Source organism: Hyla sarda, chromosome 3 (genome assembly GCF_029499605.1).
Source record: "Hyla sarda isolate aHylSar1 chromosome 3, aHylSar1.hap1, whole genome shotgun sequence".
NCBI classification, from domain to species: Eukaryota; Metazoa; Chordata; class Amphibia; order Anura; family Hylidae; genus Hyla; species Hyla sarda.
Genome location: NC_079191.1, coordinates 57,746,863 through 57,764,110, shown reverse-complemented (window position 1 = coordinate 57,764,110; position 17,248 = coordinate 57,746,863). Strand labels below are relative to the sequence as shown.

At 33.6% G+C, this 17,248-nt stretch overlaps 1 long non-coding RNA gene across 1 annotated transcript in view; it reads right to left on the bottom strand.

Annotated features, from left to right (window-relative positions):
- Positions 1 to 288: 288 nt before the first annotated feature.
- LOC130361357 (uncharacterized) overlaps positions 289 to 17,248 on the bottom strand; it is a 93,934-nt gene continuing 76,974 nt past the window's right edge. The window contains exon 4 of the long non-coding RNA XR_008890973.1: positions 289 to 357. This is a non-coding gene — a long non-coding RNA (uncharacterized LOC130361357). The remainder of the gene's footprint in view (positions 358 to 17,248) is intronic.

The following is a 17,248-nucleotide window of genomic DNA, read 5'->3' as shown; positions in this document are numbered from 1 at the left end:
ATTAACTTATAGATTTTTCTTTACAGTACAGTTATGTCTTAAATCTGCTGTGTCTATTGAAAAAGGGATTACTACAAATAAAAAAACAGATATTAGAAATCATAAATGTTCCCAATCTCTGTACCTGAGACATGGTTGTGTTATATAAGAAGCTGTCTATAGACGATATACTTATTAAAAACACATATATCTTCATGTATAAGGTAGAGACTATGACATCTTTGCAGGTTTAGATGTTGTATCTAGCCTGATTGTTATCAGTAATTAATATAAATATTAATTACCTGCCTCTTTGTTCCTTTCCTGCAGCTGACAGGGGTATAGGTCCCTTTCACCCTCTCACCGGGCATCAATCACCTGTAAAAAGACACAGGTATGATAACATGTCCCTTATACATGCTACAGACGCTAATATATATAACACTCTAGGGCCAGAACTACTTGTCTCAGGGATTATAAAACCGCATTAGAAAAAAGAACAAAAGAAAAGATGGAACCCATTGAGATATAGATGATAGGGATTTTTATTTCTATTGCAGTGCAGTGTATTATCCCTCCCAGGATGATGTTGACAGAGACTATTGTTAGGTTTTTGGGGGTTTTGTGTTTGTAATGTTTGGGGTATGTGTTATTTTTTGTTTCTTTATTCATAAATTTTAAGGGTAATATATGTTTTTTTATTTTTGGGGGAAGGGGGCAGGAGCAAAATATTTTATAAATTATTTTTGTTTTTTTGTTTTTTAATCAAAAACTGTTATTTTTGTTGTTATTATTATTCATCAATTTCATCAATATTTTCTATATTTTTATTTGGCAAAATATTTCTTGGAATGTCTTTTATCAATTTTGTGCAGAAATTTAGGATAGAGGTTAACCATGTTGCGGTGGGAATTGCTAAACTAAAAATTAATAACAGAAATACAGTTTGCCCCTGAGATTCCAAAGCACAGAATGCACTTCAGATCAACAGCCGAAGCATCGTAGGGGGACCCATTCTAATGGAGACAATGTCCTCCACCCGTTTCCAGAACATTGAGGGGCCACTCAAAGAAATGGGCAGTCGAGCTTGAGCCACAGACGGTTGTCTCCATTCTGTATTTCTGTTTTATAATCAACATAATGTATTTTTCATAATTTTAAATGGCAATAATCAGTTATAGTATGTGATTTATTACATTAACTTATAGATTTTTCTTTACAGTACAGTTATGTCTTAAATCTGCTGTCTGTCTATTGAAAAAGGGATTACTACAAATAAAAAAACAGATATTAGAAATCATAAATGTTCCCAATCTCTGTACCTGAGACATGGTTGTGTTATATAAGAAGCTGTCTATAGACGATATACTTATTAAAAACACATATATCTTCATGTATAAGGTAGAGACTATGACATCTTTGCAGGTTTAGATGTTGTATCTAGCCTGATTGTTATCAGTAATTAATATAAATATTAATTACCTGTCTCTTTGTTCCTTTCCTGCAGCTGACGGGGGTATAGGTCCCTTTCACTCTCTCACCGGGCATCAATCACCTATAAAAAGACACAGGTATGATAACATGTCCCTTATACATGCTACAGACGCTAATATATATAACACTCTAGGGCCAGAACTACTTGTCTCAGGGATTATAAAACCGCATTAGAAAAAAGAACAAAAGAAAAGATGGAACCCATAGAGATATAGATGATAGGGATTTTTATTTCTATTGCAGTGCAGTGTATTATCCCTCCCAGGATGATGTTGACAGAGACTATTGTTAGGTTTTTGGGGGTTTTGTGTTTGTAATGTTTGGGGTATGTGTTATTTTTTGTTTCTTTATTCATAAATTTAAATATTTCTTGGAATGTCTTTTATCAATTTTGTGCAGAAATTTAGGATAGAGGTTAACCATGTTGCGGTGGGAATTGCTAAACTAAAAATTAATAACAGAAATACAGTTTGCCCCTGAGATTCCAAAGCACAGAATGCACTTCAGATCAACAGCCGAAGCATCGTAGGGGGACCCATTCTAATGGAGACAATGTCCTCCACCCGTTTCCAGAACATTGAGGGGCCACTCAAAGAAATGGGCAGTCGAGCTTGAGCCACAGACGGTTGTCTCCATTCTGTATTTCTGTTTTATAATCAACATAATGTATTTTTCATAGTTTTAAATGGCAATAATCAGTTATAGTATGTGATTTATTACATTAACTTAGAGATTTTTCTTTACAGTACAGTTATGTCTTAAATCTGTGGTCTGTCTATTGAAAAAGGGATTACTACAAATAAAAAACAGATATTAGAAATCATAAATGTTTCCAATCTCTGTACCTGAGACACAGTTGTGTTATATAAGAAGCTGTCTATAGACGATGTACTTATTAAAAACACATATATCTTCATGTATAAGGTAGAGACTATGACATCTCTGCAGGTCTAGATGTTATATCTAGCCTAATTGTTATCAGTAATTAATATAAATATTAATTACCTGTCTCTTTGTTCCTTTCCTGCAGCTGACGGGGGTATAGGTCCCTTTCACCCTCTCACCGGGCATCAATCACCTATAAAAAGACACAGGTATGATAACATGTCCCTTATACATGCTACAGACGCTAATATATATAACACTCTAGGGCCAGAACTACTTGTCTCAGGGATTTTAAAACCGCATTAGAAAAAAGAACAAAAGAAAAGATGGAACCCATTGACATATAGATGATAGGGATTTTTATTTCTATTGCAGTGCAGTGTATTATCCCTCCCAGGATGATGTTGACAGAGACTATTGTTAGGTTTTTGGGGGTTTTGTGTTTGTAATGTTTGGGGTATGTGTTATTTTTTGTTTCTTTATTCATAAATTTTAAGGGTAATATATGTTTTTTTATTTTTGGGGGAAGTGGGCAGGAGCAAAATATTTTATAAATTATTTTTGTTTTTTTGTTTTTTAATCAAAAACTGTTTTTTTTTTGTTATTATTATTCATCAATTTCATCAATATTTTCTATATTTTTATTTGGCAAAATATTTCTTGGAATGTCTTTTATCAATTTTGTGCAGAAATTTAGGATAGAGGTTAACCATGTTGCAGTGGGAATTGCTAAACTAAAAATTAATAACAGAAATACAGTTTGCCCCCGAGGTTCCAAAGCACAGAATGCACTTCAGATCAACAGCCGAAGCATCGTAGGGGGACCCATTCTAATGGAGACAATGTCCTCCACCCGTTTCCACAACATTGAGGGGCCACTCAAAGAAAGGGGCAGTCGAGCTTGAGCCACAGACGGTTGTCTCCATTCTGTATTTCTGTTTTATAATTAACATAATGTATTTTTCATAGTTTTAAATGGCAATAATCAGTTATAGTATGTAATTTATTACATTAACTTATAGATTTTTCTTTACAGTACAGTTATGTCTTAAATCTGCGGTCTGTCTATTGAAAAAGGGATAACTACAAATAAAAAACAGATATTAGAAATCATAAATGTTCCCAATTTCTGTACCTGAGACACAGTTGTGTTATATAAGAAGCTGTCTATAGACGATATACTTATTAAAAACACATATATCTTCATGTATAAGGTAGAGACTATGACATCTCTGCAGGTCTAGATGTTATATCTAGTCTGATTGTTATCAGTAATTAATATAAATATTAATTACCTGTCTCTTTGTTCCTTTCCTGCAGCTGACGGGGGTATAGGTCCCTTTCACCCTCTCACCGGGCATTAATCACCTATAAAAAGACACAGTTATGATAACATGTCCCTTATACATGCTACAGACGCTAATATATATAACACTCTAGGGCCAGAACTACTTGTCTCAGGGATTATAAAACCGCATTAGAAAAAAGAACAAAAGAAAAGATGGAACCCATTGAGATATAGATGATAGGGATTTTTATTTCTATTGTAGTGCAGTGTATTGTCCCTCCCAGGATGATGTTGACAGACACTATTGTTAGGTTTTTGGGGGTTTTGTGTTTGCATTGTTTGGGGTATGTGTTATTTTTTGTTTCTTTATTCATAAATTTTAAGGGTAATATATGTTTTTTTATTTTTGGGGAAGGGGGAAGGAGTAAAATATTTTATAAATTATTATTGTTTATTTGTTTTTTAATCAAAAACTGTTATTTTTGTTGTTATTATTATTCATCAACTTCATCAATATTTTATATATTTTTATTTGGCAAAATATTTCTTGGAATGTCTTTTATCAATTTTGTGCAGAAATTTAGGATAGAGGTTAACCATGTTGCGGTGGGAATTGCTAAACTAAAAATTAATAACAGAAATACAGTTTGCCCCTGAGATTCCAAAGCAGAGAATGCACTTCAGATCAACAGCCGAAGCATCGTAGGGGGACCCATTCTAATGGAGACAATGTCCTCCACCCGTTTCCACAACATTGAGGGGCCACTCAAAGAAATGGGCAGTCGAGCTTGAGCCACAGACGGTTGTCTCCATTCTGTATTTCTGTTTTATAATCAACATAATGTATTTTTCATTGTTTTAAATGGCAATCATCAGTTATAGTATGTGATTTATTACATTAACTTATAGATTTTTCTTTACAGTACAGTTATGTCTGAAATCTGTGGTCTGTCTATTGAAAAAGGGATTACTACAAATAAAAAACAGATATTAGAAATCATAAATGTTCCCAATCTCTGTACCTGAGACACAGTTGTGTTATATAAGAAGCTGTCTATAGACGAAATACTTATTAAAAACACATATATCTTCATGCATAAGGTAGAGACTATGACATCTTTGCAGGTTTAGATGTTGTATCTAGCCTGATTGTTATCAGTAATTAATATAAATATTAATTACCTGTCTCTTGGTTCCTTTCCTGCAGCTCACGGGGGTATAGGTCCCTTTCACCCTCTCACCGGGCATTAATCACCTATAAAAAGACACAGGTATGATAACATGTCCCTTATACATGCTACAGACGCTAATATATATAACACTCTAGGGCCAGAACTACTTGTCTCAGGGACTATAAAACCGCATTAGAAAAAGAACAAAAGAAAAGATGGAACCCATTGACATATAGATGATAGGGATTTTACCCTTTACCCTTATAAAACCGCATTAGAAAAAAGAACAAAAGAAAAGATGGAACCCATTGAGATATAGATGATAGGGATTTTTATTTCTATTGCAGTGCAGTGTATTATCCCTCCCAGGATGATGTTGACAGAGACTATTGTTAGGTTTTTGGGGGTTTTGTGTTTGTAATGTTTGGGGTATGTGTTATTTTTTGTTTCTTTATTCATAAATTTTAAGGGTAATATATGTTTTTTTATTTTTGGGGGAAGTGGGCAGGAGCAAAATATTTTATAAATTATTTTTGTTTTTTTGTTTTTTAATCAAAAACTGTTTTTTTTTTTGTTATTATTATTCATCAATTTCATCAATATTTTCTATATTTTTATTTGGCAAAATATTTCTTGGAATGTCTTTTATCAATTTTGTGCAGAAATTTAGGATAGAGGTTAACCATGTTGCAGTGGGAATTGCTAAACTAAAAATTAATAACAGAAATACAGTTTGCCCCCGAGGTTCCAAAGCACAGAATGCACTTCAGATCAACAGCCGAAGCATCGTAGGGGGACCCATTCTAATGGAGACAATGTCCTCCACCCGTTTCCACAACATTGAGGGGCCACTCAAAGAAAGGGGCAGTCGAGCTTGAGCCACAGACGGTTGTCTCCATTCTGTATTTCTGTTTTATAATCAACATAATGTATTTTTCATAGTTTTAAATGGCAATAATCAGTTATAGTATGTGATTTATTACATTAACTTAGAGATTTTTCTTTACAGTACAGTTATGTCTTAAATCTGTGGTCTGTCTATTGAAAAAGGGATTACTACAAATAAAAAACAGATATTAGAAATCATAAATGTTTCCAATCTCTGTACCTGAGACACAGTTGTGTTATATAAGAAGCTGTCTATAGACGATATACTTATTAAAAACACATATATCTTCATGTATAAGGTAGAGACTATGACATCTCTGCAGGTCTAGATGTTATATCTAGCCTAATTGTTTTCAGTAATTAATATAAATATTAATTACCTGTCTCTTTGTTCCTTTCCTGCAGCTGACGGGGGTATAGGTCCCTTTCACCCTCTCACCGGGCATCAATCACCTATAAAAAGACACAGGTATGATAACATGTCCCTTATACATGCTACAGACGCTAATATATATAACACTCTAGGGCCAGAACTACTTGTCTCAGGGATTATAAAACCGCATTAGAAAAAAGAACAAAAGAAAAGATGGAACCCATTGACATATAGATGATAGGGATTTTTATTTCTATTGCAGTGCAGTCTATTATCCCTCCCAGGATGATGTTGACAGAGACTATTGTTAGGTTTTTGGGGGTTTTGTGTTTGCATTGTTTGGGGTATGTGTTATTTTTTGTTTCTTTATTCATAAATTTTAAGGGTAATATATGTTTTTTTATTTTTGGGGAAGGGGGAAGGAGCAAAATATTTTATAAATTATTATTGTTTATTTGTTTTTTAATCAAAAACTGTTATTTTTGTTGTTATTGTTATTCATCAACTTCATCAATATTTATATATTTTTGTTTGGCAAAATATTTCTTGGAATGTCTTTTATCAATTTTGTGCAGAAATTTAGGATAGAGGTTAACCATGTTGCGGTGGGAATTGCTAAACTAAAAATTAATAACAGAAATACAGTTTGCCCCCGAGGTTCCAAAGCACAGAATGCACTTCAGATCAACAGCCGAAGCATCGTAGGGGGACCCATTCTAATGGAGACAATGTCCTCCACCCGTTTCCAGAACATTGAGGGGCCACTCAAAGAAAGGGGCAGTCGAGCTTGAGCCACAGACGGTTGTCTCCATTCTGTATTTCTGTTTTATAATCAACATAATGTATTTTTCATAGTTTTAAATGGCAATAATCAGTTATAGTATGTGATTTATTACATTAACTTATAGATTTTTCTTTACAGTACAGTTATGTCTTAAATCTGCGGTCTGTCTATTGAAAAAGGGATTACTACAAATTAAAAACAGATATTAGAAATCATAAATGTTCCCAATCTCTGTATCTGAGACACAGTTGTGTTATATGAGAAGCTGTCTATAGACGATATACTTATTAAAAACACATATATCTTCATGTATAAGGTAGAGACTATGACATCTCTGCAGGTTTAGATGTTGTATCTAGCCTGATTGTTATCAGTAATTAATATAAATATTAATTACCTGTCTCTTTGTTCCTTTCCTGCAGCTGACGGGGGTATAGGTCCCTTTCACCCTCTCACCGGGCATTAATCACCTATAAAAAGACACAGGTATGATAACATGTCCCTTATACATGCTACAGACGCTAATATATATAACACTCTAGGGCCAGAACTACTTGTCTCAGGGATTATAAAACCGCATTAGAAAAAAGAACAAAAGAAAAGATGGAACCCATTGACATATAGATGATAGGGATTTTACCCTTTACCATTATAAAACCGCATTAGAAAAAAGAACAAAGAAAAGATGGAACCCATTGAGATATAGATGATAGGGATTTTTATTTCTATTGCAGTGCAGTGTATTATCCCTCCAAGGATGATGTTGACAGAGACTATTGTTAGGTTTTTGGGGGTTTTGTGTTTGTAATGTTTGGGGTATGTGTTATTTTTTGTTTCTTTATTCATAAATTTTAAGGGTAATATATGTTTTTTTATTTTTGGGGGAAGGGGGCAGGAGCAAAATATTTTATAAATTATTTTAGTTTTTTTGTTTTTTAATCAAAAACTGTTATTTTTGTTGTTATTATTATTCATCAATTTCATCAATATTTTCCATATTTTTATTTGGCAAAATATTTCTTGGAATGTCTTTTATCAATTTTGTGCAGAAATTTAGGATAGAGGTTAACCATGTTGCAGTAGGAATTGCTAAACTAAAAATTAATAACAGAAATACAGTTTGCCCCCGAGGTTCCAAAGCACAGAATGCTCTTCAGATCAACAGCCGAAGCATCGTAGGGGGACCCATTCTAATGGAGACAATGTCCTCCACCCGTTTCCACAACATTGAGGGGCCACTCAAAGAAAGGGGAAGTCGAGCTTGAGCCACAGACGGTTGTCTCCATTCTGTATTTCTGTTTTATAATCAACATAATGTATTTTTCATAGTTTTAAATGGCAATAATCAGTTATAGTATGTGATTTATTACATTAACTTATAGATTTTTCTTTACAGTACAGTTATGTCTGAAATCTGCGGTCTGTCTATTGAAAAAGGGATTACTACAAATAAAAAACAGATATTAGAAATCATAAATGTTCCCAATCTCTGTACCTGAGACACAGTTGTGTTATATAAGAAGCTGTCTATAGACGAAATACTTATTAAAAACACATATATCTTCATGCATAAGGTAGAGACTATGACATCTTTGCAGGTTTAGATGTTGTATCTAGCCTGATTGTTATCAGTAATTAATATAAATATTAATTACCTGTCTCTTGGTTCCTTTCCTGCAGCTCACGGGGGTATAGGTCCCTTTCACCCTCTCACCGGGCATTAATCACCTATAAAAAGACACAGGTATGATAACATGTCCCTTATACATGCTACAGACGCTAATATATATAACACTCTAGGGCCAGAACTACTTGTCTCAGGGACTATAAAACCGCATTAGAAAAAGAACAAAAGAAAAGATGGAACCCATTGACATATAGATGATAGGGATTTTACCCTTTACCCTTATAAAACCGCATTAGAAAAAAGAACAAAAGAAAAGATGGAACCCATTGAGATATAGATGATAGGGATTTTTATTTCTATTGCAGTGCAGTGTATTATCCCTCCCAGGATGATGTTGACAGAGACTATTGTTAGGTTTTTGGGGGTTTTGTGTTTGTAATGTTTGGGGTATGTGTTATTTTTTGTTTCTTTATTCATAAATTTTAAGGGTAATATATGTTTTTTTATTTTTGGGGGAAGTGGGCAGGAGCAAAATATTTTATAAATTATTTTTGTTTTTTAATCAAAAACTGTTTTTTTTTTTGTTATTATTATTCATCAATTTCATCAATATTTTCTATATTTTTATTTGGCAAAATATTTCTTGGAATGTCTTTTATCAATTTTGTGCAGAAATTTAGGATAGAGGTTAACCATGTTGCAGTGGGAATTGCTAAACTAAAAATTAATAACAGAAATACAGTTTGCCCCCGAGGTTCCAAAGCACAGAATGCACTTCAGATCAACAGCCGAAGCATCGTAGGGGGACCCATTCTAATGGAGACAATGTCCTCCACCCGTTTCCACAACATTGAGGGGCCACTCAAAGAAAGGGGCAGTCGAGCTTGAGCCACAGACGGTTGTCTCCATTCTGTATTTCTGTTTTATAATCAACATAATGTATTTTTCATAGTTTTAAATGGCAATAATCAGTTATAGTATGTGATTTATTACATTAACTTAGAGATTTTTCTTTACAGTACAGTTATGTCTTAAATCTGTGGTCTGTCTATTGAAAAAGGGATTACTACAAATAAAAAACAGATATTAGAAATCATAAATGTTTCCAATCTCTGTACCTGAGACACAGTTGTGTTATATAAGAAGCTGTCTATAGACGATATACTTATTAAAAACACATATATCTTCATGTATAAGGTAGAGACTATGACATCTCTGCAGGTCTAGATGTTATATCTAGCCTAATTGTTTTCAGTAATTAATATAAATATTAATTACCTGTCTCTTTGTTCCTTTCCTGCAGCTGACGGGGGTATAGGTCCCTTTCACCCTCTCACCGGGCATCAATCACCTATAAAAAGACACAGGTATGATAACATGTCCCTTATACATGCTACAGACGCTAATATATATAACACTCTAGGGCCAGAACTACTTGTCTCAGGGATTATAAAACCGCATTAGAAAAAAGAACAAAAGAAAAGATGGAACCCATTGACATATAGATGATAGGGATTTTTATTTCTATTGCAGTGCAGTCTATTATCCCTCCCAGGATGATGTTGACAGAGACTATTGTTAGGTTTTTGGGGGTTTTGTGTTTGCATTGTTTGGGGTATGTGTTATTTTTTGTTTCTTTATTCATAAATTTTAAGGGTAATATATGTTTTTTTATTTTTGGGGAAGGGGGAAGGAGCAAAATATTTTATAAATTATTATTGTTTATTTGTTTTTTAATCAAAAACTGTTATTTTTGTTGTTATTGTTATTCATCAACTTCATCAATATTTATATATTTTTGTTTGGCAAAATATTTCTTGGAATGTCTTTTATCAATTTTGTGCAGAAATTTAGGATAGAGGTTAACCATGTTGCGGTGGGAATTGCTAAACTAAAAATTAATAACAGAAATACAGTTTGCCCCCGAGGTTCCAAAGCACAGAATGCACTTCAGATCAACAGCCGAAGCATCGTAGGGGGACCCATTCTAATGGAGACAATGTCCTCCACCCGTTTCCAGAACATTGAGGGGCCACTCAAAGAAAGGGGCAGTCGAGCTTGAGCCACAGACGGTTGTCTCCATTCTGTATTTCTGTTTTATAATCAACATAATGTATTTTTCATAGTTTTAAATGGCAATAATCAGTTATAGTATGTGATTTATTACATTAACTTATAGATTTTTCTTTACAGTACAGTTATGTCTTAAATCTGCGGTCTGTCTATTGAAAAAGGGATTACTACAAATTAAAAACAGATATTAGAAATCATAAATGTTCCCAATCTCTGTATCTGAGACACAGTTGTGTTATATGAGAAGCTGTCTATAGACGATATACTTATTAAAAACACATATATCTTCATGTATAAGGTAGAGACTATGACATCTCTGCAGGTTTAGATGTTGTATCTAGCCTGATTGTTATCAGTAATTAATATAAATATTAATTACCTGTCTCTTTGTTCCTTTCCTGCAGCTGACGGGGGTATAGGTCCCTTTCACCCTCTCACCGGGCATTAATCACCTATAAAAAGACACAGGTATGATAACATGTCCCTTATACATGCTACAGACGCTAATATATATAACACTCTAGGGCCAGAACTACTTGTCTCAGGGATTATAAAACCGCATTAGAAAAAAGAACAAAAGAAAAGATGGAACCCATTGACATATAGATGATAGGGATTTTACCCTTTACCATTATAAAACCGCATTAGAAAAAAGAACAAAGAAAAGATGGAACCCATTGAGATATAGATGATAGGGATTTTTATTTCTATTGCAGTGCAGTGTATTATCCCTCCAAGGATGATGTTGACAGAGACTATTGTTAGGTTTTTGGGGGTTTTGTGTTTGTAATGTTTGGGGTATGTGTTATTTTTTGTTTCTTTATTCATAAATTTTAAGGGTAATATATGTTTTTTTATTTTTGGGGGAAGGGGGCAGGAGCAAAATATTTTATAAATTATTTTAGTTTTTTTGTTTTTTAATCAAAAACTGTTATTTTTGTTGTTATTATTATTCATCAATTTCATCAATATTTTCCATATTTTTATTTGGCAAAATATTTCTTGGAATGTCTTTTATCAATTTTGTGCAGAAATTTAGGATAGAGGTTAACCATGTTGCAGTGGGAATTGCTAAACTAAAAATTAATAACAGAAATACAGTTTGCCCCCGAGGTTCCAAAGCACAGAATGCTCTTCAGATCAACAGCCGAAGCATCGTAGGGGGACCCATTCTAATGGAGACAATGTCCTCCACCCGTTTCCACAACATTGAGGGGCCACTCAAAGAAAGGGGAAGTCGAGCTTGAGCCACAGACGGTTGTCTCCATTCTGTATTTCTGTTTTATAATCAACATAATGTATTTTTCATAGTTTTAAATGGCAATAATCAGTTATAGTATGTGATTTATTACATTAACTTATAGATTTTTCTTTACAGTACAGTTATGTCTGAAATCTGCGGTCTGTCTATTGAAAAAGGGATTACTACAAATAAAAAACAGATATTAGAAATCATAAATGTTCCCAATCTCTGTACCTGAGACACAGTTGTGTTATATAAGAAGCTGTCTATAGACGAAATACTTATTAAAAACACATATATCTTCATGCATAAGGTAGAGACTATGACATCTTTGCAGGTTTAGATGTTGTATCTAGCCTGATTGTTATCAGTAATTAATATAAATATTAATTACCTGTCTCTTGGTTCCTTTCCTGCAGCTCACGGGGGTATAGGTCCCTTTCACCCTCTCACCGGGCATTAATCACCTATAAAAAGACACAGGTATGATAACATGTCCCTTATACATGCTACAGACGCTAATATATATAACACTCTAGGGCCAGAACTACTTGTCTCAGGGACTATAAAACCGCATTAGAAAAAGAACAAAAGAAAAGATGGAACCCATTGACATATAGATGATAGGGATTTTACCCTTTACCCTTATAAAACCGCATTAGAAAAAAGAACAAAAGAAAAGATGGAACCCATTGAGATATAGATGATAGGGATTTTTATTTCTATTGCAGTGCAGTGTATTATCCCTCCCAGGATGATGTTGACAGAGACTATTGTTAGGTTTTTGGGGGTTTTGTGTTTGTAATGTTTGGGGTATGTGTTATTTTTTGTTTCTTTATTCATAAATTTTAAGGGTAATATATGTTTTTTTATTTTTGGGGGAAGTGGGCAGGAGCAAAATATTTTATAAATTATTTTTGTTTTTTAATCAAAAACTGTTTTTTTTTTTGTTATTATTATTCATCAATTTCATCAATATTTTCTATATTTTTATTTGGCAAAATATTTCTTGGAATGTCTTTTATCAATTTTGTGCAGAAATTTAGGATAGAGGTTAACCATGTTGCAGTGGGAATTGCTAAACTAAAAATTAATAACAGAAATACAGTTTGCCCCCGAGGTTCCAAAGCACAGAATGCACTTCAGATCAACAGCCGAAGCATCGTAGGGGGACCCATTCTAATGGAGACAATGTCCTCCACCCGTTTCCACAACATTGAGGGGCCACTCAAAGAAAGGGGCAGTCGAGCTTGAGCCACAGACGGTTGTCTCCATTCTGTATTTCTGTTTTATAATCAACATAATGTATTTTTCATAGTTTTAAATGGCAATAATCAGTTATAGTATGTGATTTATTACATTAACTTAGAGATTTTTCTTTACAGTACAGTTATGTCTTAAATCTGTGGTCTGTCTATTGAAAAAGGGATTACTACAAATAAAAAACAGATATTAGAAATCATAAATGTTTCCAATCTCTGTACCTGAGACACAGTTGTGTTATATAAGAAGCTGTCTATAGACGATATACTTATTAAAAACACATATATCTTCATGTATAAGGTAGAGACTATGACATCTCTGCAGGTCTAGATGTTATATCTAGCCTAATTGTTTTCAGTAATTAATATAAATATTAATTACCTGTCTCTTTGTTCCTTTCCTGCAGCTGACGGGGGTATAGGTCCCTTTCACCCTCTCACCGGGCATCAATCACCTATAAAAAGACACAGGTATGATAACATGTCCCTTATACATGCTACAGACGCTAATATATATAACACTCTAGGGCCAGAACTACTTGTCTCAGGGATTATAAAACCGCATTAGAAAAAAGAACAAAAGAAAAGATGGAACCCATTGACATATAGATGATAGGGATTTTTATTTCTATTGCAGTGCAGTCTATTATCCCTCCCAGGATGATGTTGACAGAGACTATTGTTAGGTTTTTGGGGGTTTTGTGTTTGCATTGTTTGGGGTATGTGTTATTTTTTGTTTCTTTATTCATAAATTTTAAGGGTAATATATGTTTTTTTATTTTTGGGGAAGGGGGAAGGAGCAAAATATTTTATAAATTATTATTGTTTATTTGTTTTTTAATCAAAAACTGTTATTTTTGTTGTTATTGTTATTCATCAACTTCATCAATATTTATATATTTTTGTTTGGCAAAATATTTCTTGGAATGTCTTTTATCAATTTTGTGCAGAAATTTAGGATAGAGGTTAACCATGTTGCGGTGGGAATTGCTAAACTAAAAATTAATAACAGAAATACAGTTTGCCCCCGAGGTTCCAAAGCACAGAATGCACTTCAGATCAACAGCCGAAGCATCGTAGGGGGACCCATTCTAATGGAGACAATGTCCTCCACCCGTTTCCAGAACATTGAGGGGCCACTCAAAGAAAGGGGCAGTCGAGCTTGAGCCACAGACGGTTGTCTCCATTCTGTATTTCTGTTTTATAATCAACATAATGTATTTTTCATAGTTTTAAATGGCAATAATCAGTTATAGTATGTGATTTATTACATTAACTTATAGATTTTTCTTTACAGTACAGTTATGTCTTAAATCTGCGGTCTGTCTATTGAAAAAGGGATTACTACAAATTAAAAACAGATATTAGAAATCATAAATGTTCCCAATCTCTGTATCTGAGACACAGTTGTGTTATATGAGAAGCTGTCTATAGACGATATACTTATTAAAAACACATATATCTTCATGTATAAGGTAGAGACTATGACATCTCTGCAGGTTTAGATGTTGTATCTAGCCTGATTGTTATCAGTAATTAATATAAATATTAATTACCTGTCTCTTTGTTCCTTTCCTGCAGCTGACGGGGGTATAGGTCCCTTTCACCCTCTCACCGGGCATTAATCACCTATAAAAAGACACAGGTATGATAACATGTCCCTTATACATGCTACAGACGCTAATATATATAACACTCTAGGGCCAGAACTACTTGTCTCAGGGATTATAAAACCGCATTAGAAAAAAGAACAAAAGAAAAGATGGAACCCATTGACATATAGATGATAGGGATTTTACCCTTTACCATTATAAAACCGCATTAGAAAAAAGAACAAAGAAAAGATGGAACCCATTGAGATATAGATGATAGGGATTTTTATTTCTATTGCAGTGCAGTGTATTATCCCTTCAAGGATGATGTTGACAGAGACTATTGTTAGGTTTTTGGGGGTTTTGTGTTTGTAATGTTTGGGGTATGTGTTATTTTTTGTTTCTTTATTCATAAATTTTAAGGGTAATATATGTTTTTTTATTTTTGGGGGAAGGGGGCAGGAGCAAAATATTTTATAAATTATTTTAGTTTTTTTGTTTTTTAATCAAAAACTGTTATTTTTGTTGTTATTATTATTCATCAATTTCATCAATATTTTCCATATTTTTATTTGGCAAAATATTTCTTGGAATGTCTTTTATCAATTTTGTGCAGAAATTTAGGATAGAGGTTAACCATGTTGCAGTGGGAATTGCTAAACTAAAAATTAATAACAGAAATACAGTTTGCCCCCGAGGTTCCAAAGCACAGAATGCTCTTCAGATCAACAGACGAAGCATCGTAGGGGGACCCATTCTAATGGAGACAATGTCCTCCACCCGTTTCCACAACATTGAGGGGCCACTCAAAGAAAGGGGAAGTCGAGCTTGAGCCACAGACGGTTGTCTCCATTCTGTATTTCTGTTTTATAATCAACATAATGTATTTTTCATAGTTTTAAATGGCAATAATCAGTTATAGTATGTGATTTATTACATTAACTTATAGATTTTTCTTTACAGTACAGTTATGTCTGAAATCTGCGGTCTGTCTATTGAAAAAGGGATTACTACAAATAAAAAACAGATATTAGAAATCATAAATGTTCCCAATCTCTGTACCTGAGACACAGTTGTGTTATATAAGAAGCTGTCTATAGACGAAATACTTATTAAAAACACATATATCTTCATGCATAAGGTAGAGACTATGACATCTTTGCAGGTTTAGATGTTGTATCTAGCCTGATTGTTATCAGTAATTAATATAAATATTAATTACCTGTCTCTTGGTTCCTTTCCTGCAGCTCACGGGGGTATAGGTCCCTTTCACCCTCTCACCGGGCATTAATCACCTATAAAAAGACACAGGTATGATAACATGTCCCTTATACATGCTACAGACGCTAATATATATAACACTCTAGGGCCAGAACTACTTGTCTCAGGGACTATAAAACCGCATTAGAAAAAGAACAAAAGAAAAGATGGAACCCATTGACATATAGATGATAGGGATTTTACCCTTTACCCTTATAAAACCGCATTAGAAAAAAGAACAAAAGAAAAGATGGAACCCATTGAGATATAGATGATAGGGATTTTTATTTCTATTGCAGTGCAGTGTATTATCCCTCCCAGGATGATGTTGACAGAGACTATTGTTAGGTTTTTGGGGGTTTTGTGTTTGTAATGTTTGGGGTATGTGTTATTTTTTGTTTCTTTATTCATAAATTTTAAGGGTAATATATGTTTTTTTATTTTTGGGGGAAGTGGGCAGGAGCAAAATATTTTATAAATTATTTTTGTTTTTTTGTTTTTTAATCAAAAACTGTTTTTTTTTTTGTTATTATTATTCATCAATTTCATCAATATTTTCTATATTTTTATTTGGCAAAATATTTCTTGGAATGTCTTTTATCAATTTTGTGCAGAAATTTAGGATAGAGGTTAACCATGTTGCAGTGGGAATTGCTAAACTAAAAATTAATAACAGAAATACAGTTTGCCCCCGAGGTTCCAAAGCACAGAATGCACTTCAGATCAACAGCCGAAGCATCGTAGGGGGACCCATTCTAATGGAGACAATGTCCTCCACCCGTTTCCACAACATTGAGGGGCCACTCAAAGAAAGGGGCAGTCGAGCTTGAGCCACAGACGGTTGTCTCCATTCTGTATTTCTGTTTTATAATCAACATAATGTATTTTTCATAGTTTTAAATGGCAATAATCAGTTATAGTATGTGATTTATTACATTAACTTAGAGATTTTTCTTTACAGTACAGTTATGTCTTAAATCTGTGGTCTGTCTATTGAAAAAGGGATTACTACAAATAAAAAACAGATATTAGAAATCATAAATGTTTCCAATCTCTGTACCTGAGACACAGTTGTGTTATATAAGAAGCTGTCTATAGACGATATACTTATTAAAAACACATATATCTTCATGTATAAGGTAGAGACTATGACATCTCTGCAGGTCTAGATGTTATATCTAGCCTAATTGTTTTCAGTAATTAATATAAATATTAATTACCTGTCTCTTTGTTCCTTTCCTGCAGCTGACGGGGGTATAGGTCCCTTTCACCCTCTCACCGGGCATCAATCACCTATAAAAAGACACAGGTATGATAACATGTCCCTT